At 39.1% G+C, this 14,710-nt stretch overlaps 1 non-coding gene across 1 annotated transcript; it reads right to left on the reverse strand.

Moving 5' to 3' along the window:
• Positions 1-1,411: 1,411 nt before the first annotated feature.
• On the reverse strand, positions 1,412-1,519 carry LOC130963784 (small nucleolar RNA R71). The gene has a single exon (XR_009079903.1). It is a non-coding gene; the product is annotated as a small nucleolar RNA R71 (small nucleolar RNA).
• Positions 1,520-14,710: the final 13,191 nt, after the last annotated feature.

Genomic DNA, 14,710 nt, shown 5'->3' on the forward strand with positions numbered 1-14,710 from the left:
GAAGATTCAGAACATGCAGCAGAGGAATTACACAGAAAAAGCTGGGCGTTCAAAACGCCCAGTGAAGAAGGACAGACTGGCGTTTAAACGCCAGCCAGGGTACCTGGTTGGGCGTTTAACGCCCAAAAAGGTAGCATTTTGGGCGTTAAACACCAGAATGGATACCATTCTGGGCGTTTAACGCCAGGATGGCACAAGGGGGAGGATTTTGTTTTCAAATCAATTTTTTTTTCAAGTTTTCAAAGTTTTTCAAAATCAAATCTTTTTCAAATCATATCTTTTCAATCAAATGTTTTCAAAATCAATTTCTTTCCTTTTTCAAAGATACTTGCTAACAATTAATGATTTGATTGAACATTTCAAGTATGTTGCCTTTTCTGTTGAGAAAGGTTTAATGTTTGAATCATATCTTTTCTTGTTAGGCAAGTCATTAACTTTTTTTTTCAAATCTTTTTTAAAATTGTTTTCAAATCATATTTTCTCAATCACATATTTTTAAAATCAATCATATCTTCTTAACCTCATCTTTTTCAAAATAGCTTTCAAACAAATCTTTTTGACTTCTAATTTCAAAATCTTTTTCAAAAATCACTTGATTTCTTTCCCACTCTTATTTTCAAAAATTAATTAGTGTTTTTCAAAATGTTTTCAATTTCTTTAACTTAATTTTCGAAAATCCTCTTCCCCTCTTCCCACATCCTTCTATTTATGGAGTACCACTCCTTCTCAATGCACAATTCGAACTCTCTCTGATTTAGTTCGAATTCTTCTACCTCTTTCTTCTATTTTTCTGTTCTTCTGACACCTCAAGGAATCTCTATACTGTGACATAGAGGATTCCACATTTTCTTGTTCTCTTCTCTTTCATATGAGCAGGAGCAGAGACAAAGGCATTCTTGTTGAAGCTGACCCTGAACCTGAAAGGACCTTGAAGCGAAAGCTAAGAGAAGCTAAGGCACAATTCTCTATAGAGGACCTAACAGAAATCTTCAAAGAAGAAGAAGACATGGCAGCCGAAAACAACAACAATACAAACAATGCAAGGAAGGTGCTGGGTGACTTTACTGCACCTACTCCCGACTTCTATGGGAGAAGCATCTCTATCCCTGCCATTGGAGCAAACAACTTTGAGCTTAAGCCTCAATTAGTTTCTCTAATGCAACAGAATTGCAAGTTCCATGGACTTCCATTGGAAGATCCTCATCAGTTTTTAGCTGAATTCTTGCAAATTTGTGACACTGTCAAGACTAATGGGGTTGACCCTGAGGTCTACAGACTTATGCTATTCCCTTTTGCTGTAAGAGACAGAGCTAGGACATGGTTGGACTCACAACCTAAAGAAAGCCTGGACTCATGGGAAAAGCTAGTCAATGCCTTCTTGGCAAAGTTCTTTCCACCTCAAAAATTGAGTAAGCTTAGAGTGGAAGTCCAAACCTTCAGACAGAAGGATGGAGAATCCCTCTATGAAGCTTGGGAAAGATACAAACAATTAATCAGAAAATGTCCTTCAGACATGCTTTATGAATGGAGCATCATAGGTATTTTCTATGATGGTCTCTCTGAACTATCCAAGATGTCTTTGGATAGCTCTGCTGGAGGATCTCTTCATTTGAAGAAGACGCCTACAGAAGCTCAGGAGCTAATTGAAATGGTTGCAAATAACCAATTCATGTACACTTCTGAAAGGAATCCTGTGAACAATGGGACTAATCAGAAGAAAGGAGTTCTTGAGATTGATGCTCTGAATGCCATTCTGGCTCAGAACAAGATATTGACTCAACATGTCAATTTGATCTCTCAAAGTCTGTCTGGAATGCAAAATGCACCAAGCAGTACTAAGGATGCTTCATCTGAAGAAGAAGCCTATGATCCTGAGAACCCTTCAATGGAAGAGGTGAATTACCTAGGAGAACCCTATGGAAACACCTATAATTCTTCATGGAGAAATCACCCAAATTTTTCATGGAAGAATCAAGAGAGACCTCAACAAGGTTTCAATAACAATAATGGTGGAAGAAATAGATTTAGCAATGGCAAGCCTTTTCCATCATCTTCTCAGCAACAGACAGAGAATTCTAAGCAGAACCCCTCTAACTTAGCAACCATGGTCTCTGATCTGATCAAAACCACTCAAAGTTTCATGACTGAAACAAGGTCCTCCATTAGGAATTTGGAGGCACAAGTGGGACAACTGAGCAAGAAAGTTACTGAACTCCCTCCTAGTACTCTCCCAAGCAACACAGAAGAAAATCCAAAAGGAGAGTGCAAGGCCATCAACATGGCCGAATTTGGAGAGAAAGGAGAGGAAGTGAACGCCACTGAGGAAGACCTCAGTGGGCGTGCACTGACCTCCTCTGAGTTCCCTAATGAGGAACCATGGGAATCTGAGGCTCAAAATGAGACCATAGAGATTCCACTGGACTTACTTCTGCCATTCATGAGCTCTGATGAGTATTCTTCCTCTGAAGAGGATGAGTATGTCACTGAAGAGCAAGTTGCTAAATACCTTGGAGCAATCATGAAGCTAAATGACAAGTTATTTGGAAATGAGACTTGGGAGAATGAACCTCCTTTGCTCACCAAAGAACTGGATGACTTGTCTAGGCAGAAACTGCCTCAAAAGAGACAAGATCCTGGGAAGTTTTCAATACCTTGTACCATAGGCACCATGACCTTCAAGAAGGCTCTGTGTGACTTAGGGTCAAGTGTAAACCTCATGCCTCTCTCTGTAATGGAGAAGCTAGGGATCTTTGAGGTGCAAGCTGCAAGAATCTCATTAGAGATGGCAGACAACTCAAGAAAACAAGCTCATGGACTTGTAGAGGATGTTTTGGTGGAGATTGAAGACCATTACATCCCTGCTGATTTCATAGTCCTAGAGACTGGGAAGTGCATGGATGAAACCATCATCCTTGGCAGACCCTTCCTAGCCACAGCAAAGGCTGTGATTGATGTTGATAGAGGCAAACTGATCATTCAAGTGAATGAAGAATCCTTTGTGTTTAAGGCTCAAGGATATCCCTCTGTCACCATGGAGAGGAAGCATGAAGAGCTTCTCTCAAATCAGAGTCAAACAGAGCCCCCACAGTCAAAATCTAAGTTTGGTGTTGGGAGGCCACAACCAAACTCTAAGTTTGGTGTTGAACCCCCACATTCAAACTCTAAGTTTGGTGTTGGGAGGTTCCAACATTGCTCTGAGAAAATGTGAGGCTCCATGAGAGTCCTCTGTCAAGCTAATGACATTAAAGAAGCGCTTGTTGGGAGGCAACCCAATGTTATATGTTATCTATTTCTCTTTGTTATTTTATGTTTTTTGTAGGTTGATGATCATGAGAAGACACAAAATCAATTGAAAAAGCAAAAACAGAATGAAAAACAGGAAGAAAAACAGCACACCCTGGAGGAAGGACCCACTGGCGTTTAAACGCCAGTGAGGCTAGCAGTTGGGCGTTTAACGCCCAGTCTGGCACCATTCTGGGCGTTTAACGCCAGAAAGGGGCACCAGACTGGCGTTAAACGCCAGAAAAGGGCAAGAACCTGGCGTTAAACGCCAGGAATGGGCACCAGCCCGGCGTTTAACGCCAGAAATGGCTCAAAACGTGATTTTGAATGCCATTTGGTGCAGGGATGACTTTTCCTTGACACCACAGGATCTGTGGACCCCACAGGATCCCCACCAACCCCACCACTCTCTCTCTCTTCTTCACCCATTCACCAATCACCTCAACTCCTCTTCCCCAAAAACCCTTCACCTATCAAATCCCATCTTTCTCTTCACCACTCACATCCATCCTTCATAAAACCCCACCTACCTCACCATTCAAATTCAAACTACTTTCCCCCCCAAACCCACCCATCCATGGCCGAACCATGACCCCCCCCCCTCTCCTATATAAACCCTTCTTCACCCCTTCATTTTCACACAACCTAATCACCACTTCTCCCCCTCTTTGGCCGAACACAAAAGCCATTCCCTTCTTCCTCATTTCTTCTTCTTCCACTCTCTTCTTTCTTCTTTTGCTCGAGGACGAGCAAACCTTTTAAGTTTGGTGTGGTAAAAGCGTTGCTTTTTCATTTTTCCATAACCATTTATGGCATCCAAGGCCGGAGAAACCTCTAGAAAGAGGAAAGGGAAGGCAAAAGCTTCCACCTCCGAGTCATGGGAAATGGAAAGATTCATCTCAAGGGTGCATCAAGACCACTTCTATGAAGTTGTGGCCTTGAAGAAGGTGATCCCCGAGGTCCCTTTTTCACTCAAAAAGAGTGAATATCCGGAGATCCGACATGAGATCCGAAGAAGAGGTTGGGAAATTCTTACCAACCCCATTCAACAAGTCGGAATCTTAATGGTTCAAGAGTTCTATGCCAATGCATGGATCACCAAGAACCATGATCAAAGTGTGAACCCGGATCCAAAGAATTATCTTACTATGGTTCGGGGGAAATACTTGGATTTTAGTCCGGAAAGTGTAAGGTTGGCATTCAATTTGCCCATGATACAAGGAGATGAACATCCTTACACTAGAAGGGTCAACTTTGATCAAAGGTTGGACCAAGTCCTCAATGACATTTGTGAAGAGGGCGCCCAATGGAAGAGAGATTCAAGAGGGAAGCCGGTTCAATTGAAAAGGCATGACCTCAAACCCGTGGCTAGAGGATGGTTGGAGTTTATCCAACGCTCAATCATTCCTACTAGCAACCGGTCCGAAGTTACTCTAGACCGAGCCATCATGATTCATAGCATCATGATTGGAGAAGAAGTGGAAGTTCATGAGGTTATAGCCCAAGAACTCTATAAGGTGGCGGACAAGTCCTCTACCTTAGCAAGGTTAGCCTTTCCTCATCTCATTTGTCACCTCTGTTATTCAGTTGGAGTTGACATAGAGGGAGACATCCCCATTGATGAGGATAAGCCTATCACTAAGAAAAGGATGGAGCACACAAGAGACCCCACTCATCATGAGATCCCTGAGATGCCCCAAGGGATGCACTTTCCTCTACAAAACTATTGGGAGCAACTGAACACCTCCCTAGGAGAACTAAGTTCCAACATGGGACAACTAAGGGTGGAGCATCAAGAACACTCCATCATCCTCCATGAAATTAGAGAAAAGGATCATGAGAGAGGAGCAACAAAGACAAGGAAGAGACATTGAGGAGCTCAAGCACTCCATAGGATCTTCAAGAGGAAGAAAGAGCCGCCATCACTAAGGTGGACCCGTTCTTTAATCTCCTTGTTCTTTATTTTCTGTTTTTCGAATTTTAGTGCTTATGTTTATCTATGTTTGTGTCTTGTGATCATTAGTGTCTATGCCTTAAAGTATGAATTTCCTATGAATCCATCACCTTTCTTAAATAAACAAATGTCCTTAAATTGAAAAAGAAAAAGAATTGCATGAATTTTGAATTTTATAGCAGTTTAATTATTTTGATGTGGTGGCAATATTTTTGTCTTCTGAATGTATGCTTAAACAGTGCATATGTCTTTTGAATTTGTGATTCATGAATGTTGGCTCTTGAAAGAATGATGAAAAAGGAGACATGTTACTGAGGATCTGAAAAATCATAAAAATGATTCTTGAAGCAAGAAAAAGCAGTGAACACAAAAAAAAAGAAGGAGAAAAACGAAAAAAAAGGGGAAGAAAGAAAAAGAAAAGAAAAAGAAAGAATAAAGTTGTGATCCAAGGCAAAAAGAGTGTGCTTAAGAACCCTGGACACCTCTAATTGGGGATTCTAGCAAAGCTGAGTCACAATCTGAAAAGGTTCACCCAATTATGTGTTTGTGGCATGTATGTATCCGGTGGTAATACTGGAAGACAGAGTGCTTTGGGCCACGGCCAAGACTCAATAAGTAGCTGTGTTCAAGAATCATCATACTTAACTAGGAGAATCAATAACACTATCTAGATTCTGAGTTCCTAAAGAAGCCAATCATTCTGAGTTTCAAAGGATAGAGTGAGATGCCAAAACTGTTCAGAGGCAAAAAGCTAAAAGCCCCACTCATCTAATTAATACTGATCTTCATAGATGTTTTTGGAGTTCATTGCATATTCTCTTCTTTTTATCTTATTTGATCTTCAGTTGCTTGAGGACAAGCAACAATTTAAGTTTGGTGTTGTGATGAGCGGATAATTTGTACCCTTTTTGGCATTGTTTTTAGTGTGTTTTTAGTATGATCTAGTTAGTTTTTAGTATATTTTTATTAGTTTTTAGTTAAAATTCACTTTTCTGGAGTTTACTATGAGTTTGTGTGTTTTTCTGTGATTTCAGGTATTTTCTGGCTGAAATTGAGGGACCTGAGCAAAAATCTGATCCAGAGACTGAAAAGGACTGCAGATGCTGTTGGATTCTGACCTCCCTGCACTCGAAGTGGATTTTCTGGAGCTACAGAATCCCAATTGGCGCGCTCTCAACGGCGTTGGAAAGTAGACATCCTGGGCTTTCCAGCAATATATGATAGTCCATACTTTGCCCAAGATTTGATGGTCCAAACCGGCGTTCAAAGTCATCCTCAGAAATTCCAGCGTTAAACGCCGGAACTGGCACCAAAATGGGAGTTAAACGCCCAAACTGGCATAAAGGCTGGCGTTTAACTCCAAGAAGAGTCTCTACACGAAATTGCTTCATTGCTCAGCCCAAGCACACACCAAGTGGGCCCGGAAGTGGATTTTTATGTCATTTACTCATCTCTGTACACCCTAGGCTACTAGTTTTCTATAAGTAGGACCTTTTGCTATTGTATTTTCATCTGGAGCCTTTTGATCATGTTTTTATGATTGAACTCACTTTGGGAGGCTGGCCATTCGGCCATGCCTAGACCTTGTTCTTATGTATTTTCAACGGTGGAGTTTCTACACACCATAGATTAAGGTGTGGAGCTCTGCTGTACCTCGAGTATTAATGCAATTACTATTGTTCTTCTATTCAATTCCGCTTGTTCTTTGTCCAAGATATCACTTGTTCTTCAACTTGATGAATGTGATGATCCGTGACACTCATCATCATTCTCACTTATGAACAAAGTGACTGACAACCACTTCTGTTCTACAAGCAATCAAGGCTCTAGTGAATATCTCTTGGATTCCTGATACACGATGCATGGTTGATCGCCTGACAACCGAGTGCTCGCCTGACAAACGAGCCAGCCATTCCGTGAGATCAGAGTCTTCGTGGTATAGGCGAGAACTGATGGCGCCATTCAAGAGAATCCGGAAGGTCTAACCTTGTCTGTGGTATTCTGAGTAGGATTCAATGATTGAATGACTGTGACGTGCTTCAAACTCCTAGCAGGCGGGGCGTTAGTGACAGACGCAAAAGAATCACTGGATTCTATTCCGGCCTGACCGAGAACCGACAGCTGATTAGCCATATGCTGTGACAGAGCATAGGAACATTTTCACTGAGAGGATGGGAGGTAGCCATTGACAACGGTGAAACCCTACATAAGCTTGCCATGGAAAGGAGTAAGAAGGATTGGATGAAGACAGTAGGAAAACAGAGAGACGGAAGGGAAGGCATCTTCATACGTTTATCTGAAGTTCCTACCAATGAATTACATAAGTACCTCTATCTTTATCTTTATGCTTTATTCATATATTACTATACCCAATTGAGTCTGCCTGACTAAGATTTACAAGGTGACCATAGCTTGCTTCATACCAACAATCTCCGTGGGATCGACCCTTACTCGCGTAAGGTTTATTACTTGGACGACCCAGTGCACTTGCTGGTTAGTTGTGCAAAGTTGTGTAGTGATCACAATTTCGCGCACCAGCTAACATCGAAAATGCTAATTCATGATATACCCGATGCATTTGAAAATTTGGTTAATTTTCCTTACCTGAACCTTTTGGATAATATTAGCTAGCATCATTTTTCAAGGATAGGTCTATCTTGGCTCTCACATTAGAAGTGGTGAATGAGGTCAACAACTACATCATGCAACTAGTACAAGGGGTTGAAAAAACCTATCTTAGCGCTGATACGTTGTGCGTCAATGAGGGCAATATGGAATCCGAGTTAGAAACTTTAACACCGGACGTCCTCAATACTATTAACTATTTAGGATTGCCCCCGCATGAACTATCACTGAAAGAAGGTGTAGCCATAATGCTTCTATGCAATATTGATCAATCAAACAGTTTATGTAACAACACAAGATTACATGTCAGAAGATTGGATAATCATGTTATTGAGTGCATGACATTAACTGGTGACAGAGCAAGAAATGTCGCTCTTATACCACAGATGAACATGATTCCAAATAATTAGACTCTTCTATTCAGGTTTCAGCAAAAGACAATTTTCTATCATCGTTTCCTTTGCAATAACTATTAATAAATCTCGAGAAAAACACTTAGTATAGTGAGATTGTACCTTCCGAGACCGGTTTTTACTCATGGGCAACTATATGTTGCTCTATTCAGAGTTAGGTCTAAGGAAGGACTCATAATCTTAATTCAGAACAATCCGTGGTCTTTATTAATGCGACAATAAATGTCGTGTATAGGAAAGTTTTTCAAAATAATTCCGCTAGGAAACCAAGAAGGGGTCCAATCAATTTCTACCAATTCTTATTGGGCTGGACCCAAAGCCAACCACAACAAAAAATCATCCCTCCATAACCCCTACCCTAACTCAAAATTACATTTCACTATTTCACATTTCCTTCTTTTACCACCGCCATTTATCTCCTTTCCCTCTATTCCGTCGATAAACCTCCCTCAAACGGCGAAGCGTTGCTGACCTCCTTTTAACGCCAGCTCCGTCATCTTCAATAGCACTGCTCAATGCTGTCTCCATCTCCTAACTCGACGATGTCGCCACTACACGCGAGGACGCTGTCGTCGTCAACAGCGAGTCTCATGGCTTCCTCCACTAGTTCGGACTCTAGTCAACGTCATCACCACAGACTCGTCATCTTCCCAAACTCGTGTCGTCGCTCGGCCACCTTCAACCTTCCACCATGCCACGTCAAGTCCTCCACTGCCTCCACGACGCGCCGAGACGTCTCCTCCTTTTCCGTTGCGCGCTGCTGCTCGTCATTCACCACATTGGTCTCTAATAAGTTAGTAGATGGTTAGGATAGTTATAAGTAAGTTTAATTTTTTTGAATTGAAATTGGGTTTGAATGTAAAGAGGATGTTCATTTTAATTAATAGGCGAATAGTTCTTTTCACATTAAATTGGATGTTGCATTTTATCATTTTATCATGAAGAGATGGTCTCAGATGATCACAGTTGTTACTTTTTGGCTTTGATTGATGTTTCATTTGTTCCTGTACATGGATGTTTCCCAAAATTAATTTTTCAAGTTCTTTTTAAAGGTAAACGGATGTTGCTTTTTTGGATGTCTCTCTTAAATCGTTGTAGAGGTTTGTGTTAATTATATGATTTGAACCGACTTTTGCACGTTACTGGTTCTGCCTGAATTGTTGGATTCTGCATTGACATACTCCGTTAGTTTTTTTTATGTGGTTTGGGAGTTAGGGAAAAAATTAGTTTAAATTTGCTCGAATTGAAGTTGGGTTTGAGTGTAGTTATTTAAACATGGTGCAAGGGTGGAATTTTTCCTAATTTATTAGATGTTTCTTATCAATTAAAACGGATGTTCATTTTAATGAATAGGTGGATGGTTCTTTTCAAATTAAATTGGATGTTGTATTTTATCATGAATAGATGGAATTTATTTGATTCTGCATGTTATGTGTTTATGTTTTGATGTTATTTTACAGGGCTCCATTGTAAAAAGATAATTGGTTATGCAACTATCATACTATCCGTAATTGGATATTACAGGCAGGGAACATGGTAAATCAGCCACATGAAACAAGTTCTGCCACTCCGATTCAGAATACTGATAAATGATGATCAAGTAGCAAGTGCCTCTTTTATTGTGAACTTGATAGATTCATTGCAGAAACAGTATCTCAAAATTAAAGGGCATGCAAAAACCTACCCCGTATGTATAGGCTTCCTATATTGTTGTATATGGTGACTTTGGTCTATGGACTGTATAAAGATGGAGAAAGCATCGAAAAACCGAGGACAAAGTAAGGAATCTTCAAGAGAAACTATGGAAGCTTGTTGAAACTGAAAAATCTTATCCTTCTACTTCTAAGAATCTCATAATTTGTTCCTTTTCTAGTTTTATTATTGTTTTGAGCTTGTGCATGTTGGCTTTGATTTTCAATTATTGTATCTCTATGCATGTGTTTGAACAATTGTAGGCTGGATGCATACTTTTCAGTATTAAAGTCAAACCAATGGAAGTGATTGTATTTTTCATTGAGTTCAAGAGGAAAGATGAAGAATAAAGAAAACCCTTTTATTTAGATACTAGAATCCAAGTATAGCATGAAGAAATCATTTCTTTTTTCTTCTGATTTTAGTCAATCTTTTGGCTTTTATTTTCTTAATTTGGATGATAATTTCAAAACGCAGAAGAAGGATTTTTTGGACCTGACTAAGAAATTTAAGATGTTCAAACAAAAAATGCAAATTAGAATGTTATTTGTGTGGAGATTACAAATTACTCTGTCTATTTAAGGTACAATGTTTGGTATAATATATCTTTAAGTTTAAAAATTAGATATTGTTGTTCTTTTTCTTATTTTTTTCTTCTTTAATTTTTTTAATCAAGCAACAGGATAAATACAATTTTTTTCCTTCTTTTGTGATACTTATATTCACTATCAATTGAATCATCTCTGCAGTAAAGAATAAATACAAGTAACTTATGTAAGGTACCTAATTGTTTTTGCAAAAATCTAAATGGATGTTACTTCTATCAAGCATTAAGATGTTCTTTTTTCATACTAAATAGATGTTACTTTAATAAAGATCATGTGAATGAAAAATAAAAAAAGTTTATCCTACATAAGTAACTATAAATTTGTCATCATGCTAAAATGCAACGAAAGGAATCATAATATTCATTCAACTTAAACTTATCCATATAATTTGCAGCACTGTAGATACAGGAATTCATTATGACAAAAAATAATACAAGAAAAATCATTCATTTAGTATGAAAAGAAACATCTATTTGTTTAACAAAAGAAACATGTGACGTTATTCAATTAAATTTTTGCATAAACATTCAAGTTGCCTACAAAAAGAAAGATACTAAGTAGGACCAAATTAAAATACATCCAATTCTTAAAGTATTATAAAAATTCACAACTGTAACCCAAAATAAATCTCAAAATGTATCAAAAGTGTCTCAAACAATAACATCATCACATATGTTAAAAGACATTGGTTTAACAAGTAATCAAAGCTTTTATTCTCCATTTTATCAAAGCTTTTCAGTGTTTGAACAATTGTTTGAACAAATAGAATGTGATTTAGGTGATGAGAACATTGGTGGAATAAAACACACTGCAGAAAGGATTTCAAGAACTAACATCATTTTTTCAAGTTGTTGACAGTAATGAAAATTCATACATAGTCCTGCATATATAACATTGGTGATCAACAAAGATGCAATCGAAAGGGAAAGAGGGTTGTGGCAGTGATTGCAAACCGCAAGGGGAGGAGGACTGTGGCAGTGATTATGAACCGCGAGGGGAGGAGGGACTGCGGCGGTGGTGAGAAATTGCGATGAGAACGGCAATGTGGTGGTGATAAATCACGACGAGAAAGGCGTTGTGGTGTTCGGCAGCACTGAAAATCGGGAGAGAGGCGCTGCGGTGTTTGGCGGCGGTGCAAATCATGAGGGAGAATGACACTCCTAAAGGACGACGATGGCGAGAGTAGTTCGAGTGGGAGTGGGACACGATCACAAGGCGTTATCGCGATGTGGGAGAGGAAGAGTTATACGGCATTATGGGGTTGTTTTATAAAACCTAATTTTTCAAATCAATCATTAATGTCAATTATTTAAATTATAATTTAATAAAATAAATTAAAATAATTATAATTAATTGAGGTGTTTAATTTTTGGTTGGTTAGACACTTGGTTTCTTATATTTTTCCTTTTCCAAATCTATTCTTAATATATAAAAGTAGATACATAAGTTTATCCACATTATTTTTAAGACATCTTTTCTCCTCCTACTAATGTCATGTCAGCAACATCGCTTACTTGACAAAATTTTAGAATCAACCATTCAAGTTTAGTCAAATCAACTATTATTTCCAAATCAGCAAGAAATAAAATATACAAAAATATACAAGTAATAGAAATATATACAAATTAGGCTGCAAAATTACCAATGACAATAATTAGAAATTAATAGTATCTAACCAAATTTGTAACCAACAAAAATCAATATTCCTATATTTATTATATTTTACTGTTATAAACATTACACTAAATTTATAACCCCAATAATTAATTTATTATTTTTTATAAATTACTCATTAAATGTAATAAACATCCATGTTATAAATGTCATAATAAATTTAATGCTACAAATATTCAAATTCCATACTATTTGAACTACTTATATAAATCTCTTATTACTATTTCTTCAAATAACATCAAATTTAGCACAAAAAATTAATTTTCGCACTACATAACATCTCAAACTTACTCAATGGAGCATCGACTAAAACCCCAAAGTGGTCCCTGAGATTGGGCGAGTTACCCATACTTGTCCCTGACTTTCAAAATTCACTAAAAGCATCCCTGACATTTTGCTCTGGGACCCATAGTTGCCCTTCAACCCTTTCCGACGCCAAGTCAGCAACCGGAAGGTTGATCTGGCACCTCCCTTGCCACGCTGGAGCCAAGCAAAACGACGCAATATTGATTTGGCGCCCAATGAAGAAGTAAACGACGTCGTTCATAAGCTCCAGCCCTTGAAAACGGTTTGCCTTCAGTCCCATATGTGTTTGAACACTCTCACACTTCCTCTCCTCTCCTCCACGCTCAGTCTTCGTCTTCTCATTCTCCCATCAATGGCAGCGACCTAGCTTCGGCTTCCCCATCTCCTCCACTGTCACACGTCGTTTGAAGAGTTCGGTGTTCATTAGTCAAGTGGTTTCTCTGTCTTCTGAGTTGTTGAAGGTATGTGTTGGTTGAATTAATTTTTGAATTTATTTCATGAATCAAATTATGATGAAGGTGTATGATTGTGTTGTTACTGTGTTGGGTTGTCCTAGAGTTTCATGGCTGCATTAACTTAAAGGATTGTGTTTAAGAATTTTTGTTAGGGCAAAGGGTTTGATGTGTATATGCTCTGTTTTTTTGCAATAAAACAGAGGTTTTTCAACAGTGGGTTAATGCATGGTGGTGACAGTGATATTAATGTATAGGGATTTTAATCGATGTTGAAGTGGTGTGATATGATTGTGTGAGTTTTAATGGTTTTGATTTGTTGGTGCAGATGGATGTGTTGTTGGATATAATGTTTCATCATGGAGGAAACTTTGAGAAAGATGATGAAGGAAAACTGAGATATACCCCTGATAACTTAACCTGCCTAGGTGATCTGGATGAGGATACCTTGGACGTTTTCTTCATAAGGAATTATTACAAGGAGTTAGGCTATGACAAGATCCTTCATTGTTGGTGGCTAGTTCCCGGGAGGACGTTAGAAACTGGATTAAGGAATCTAAACAGTGACAATGAGCTTAGAGAGATGTGTTTCCTTGCTCACAAGAATAATGGATTGGTGGATGTGTATTTTGAACATGGGGTGTCATCTCCAGATTATTTACAAGATGAGGAGGAAAAGGCTGGCATGGATGCAAAAGAAGAAGGCGCCATGGTCACTCCTAATGACAAAGTGAGGAACCCCAACAGTGAATCCCCCCAAGACAAGGCAACGCCTGTCAACACCATTGACATTCCGAACCCTCAAATTAATGTGACTCCTCCTAGTAATCCAACACCTCCAACTATGCCAGAATCTGTCACGAATCCAAAACCTCCAAGTCAGGAGAAGCCTCTTCCCAATCCAAATGATCAATCACAGGCAAAGCCTGCTACCTATCAAAAGCCAGAACCTCCCACTAATTCACAGCTGAAGCCTCCTACTAATCCACAGCCGAAGCATCCTACTAATCAAAAGCCAAAGCCTCCTAGCAAGTCAAAGTCGAATCCTCCTACGAAGCCTATTCTCCCTAAAAGTGTGTCAACAGCAACATCCAACTCGACACTAAAATCCACCTTGAAGAAGAAAAAGACAACAACCACCCCTAATTTTAGGCCTTGTACGAGGAGTGTTGCTAAGGGAAAGGCAGTGTTGAAAGCACGACAGGAGGGAGGTGATGCACTATCGTCTGATTCATATGATAGTGAGGAAGATAGTTTGTATGAGCCAAGGATCGAAGATAGTTCTTCGTCTGATGATGATGATTATGATAATGATGTTTGTAAGGATAAGACCATTAAGGAAGACATCAAATTTAAACATTCTCCTGCTGCTGCGTTTGCTAAAGATAAAGAGCAAGTTATGAGTGAGGATGATGCATTTGTTGAGGAGGTCTCAGATGGGGATGTGGACCTAGGCTTTGTGGGTGGAACAGGGGATGATGCATATAATGCATATGATCCAGGGGCTGACTCAGACGGTGCAAATTCATGGCATTCTGAAGAAATGAAAACTCCCCCCAATTCAGAGGATGAGGGGGCAGATGAGGACTCCGAAGATTTTTGTCCTGTGTTCAGAGAAGGTATAAGGTTTGGAGAACTGCAAATGGAAGTTGGCATGAAATTCAACACAAAATGGGACTTTAAGGAGGCTGTAAGAGAGTTCAC

The sequence above is a fragment of the Arachis stenosperma genome, chromosome 2 (genome assembly GCF_014773155.1).
Source record: "Arachis stenosperma cultivar V10309 chromosome 2, arast.V10309.gnm1.PFL2, whole genome shotgun sequence".
Taxonomy (NCBI): Eukaryota; Viridiplantae; Streptophyta; class Magnoliopsida; order Fabales; family Fabaceae; genus Arachis; species Arachis stenosperma.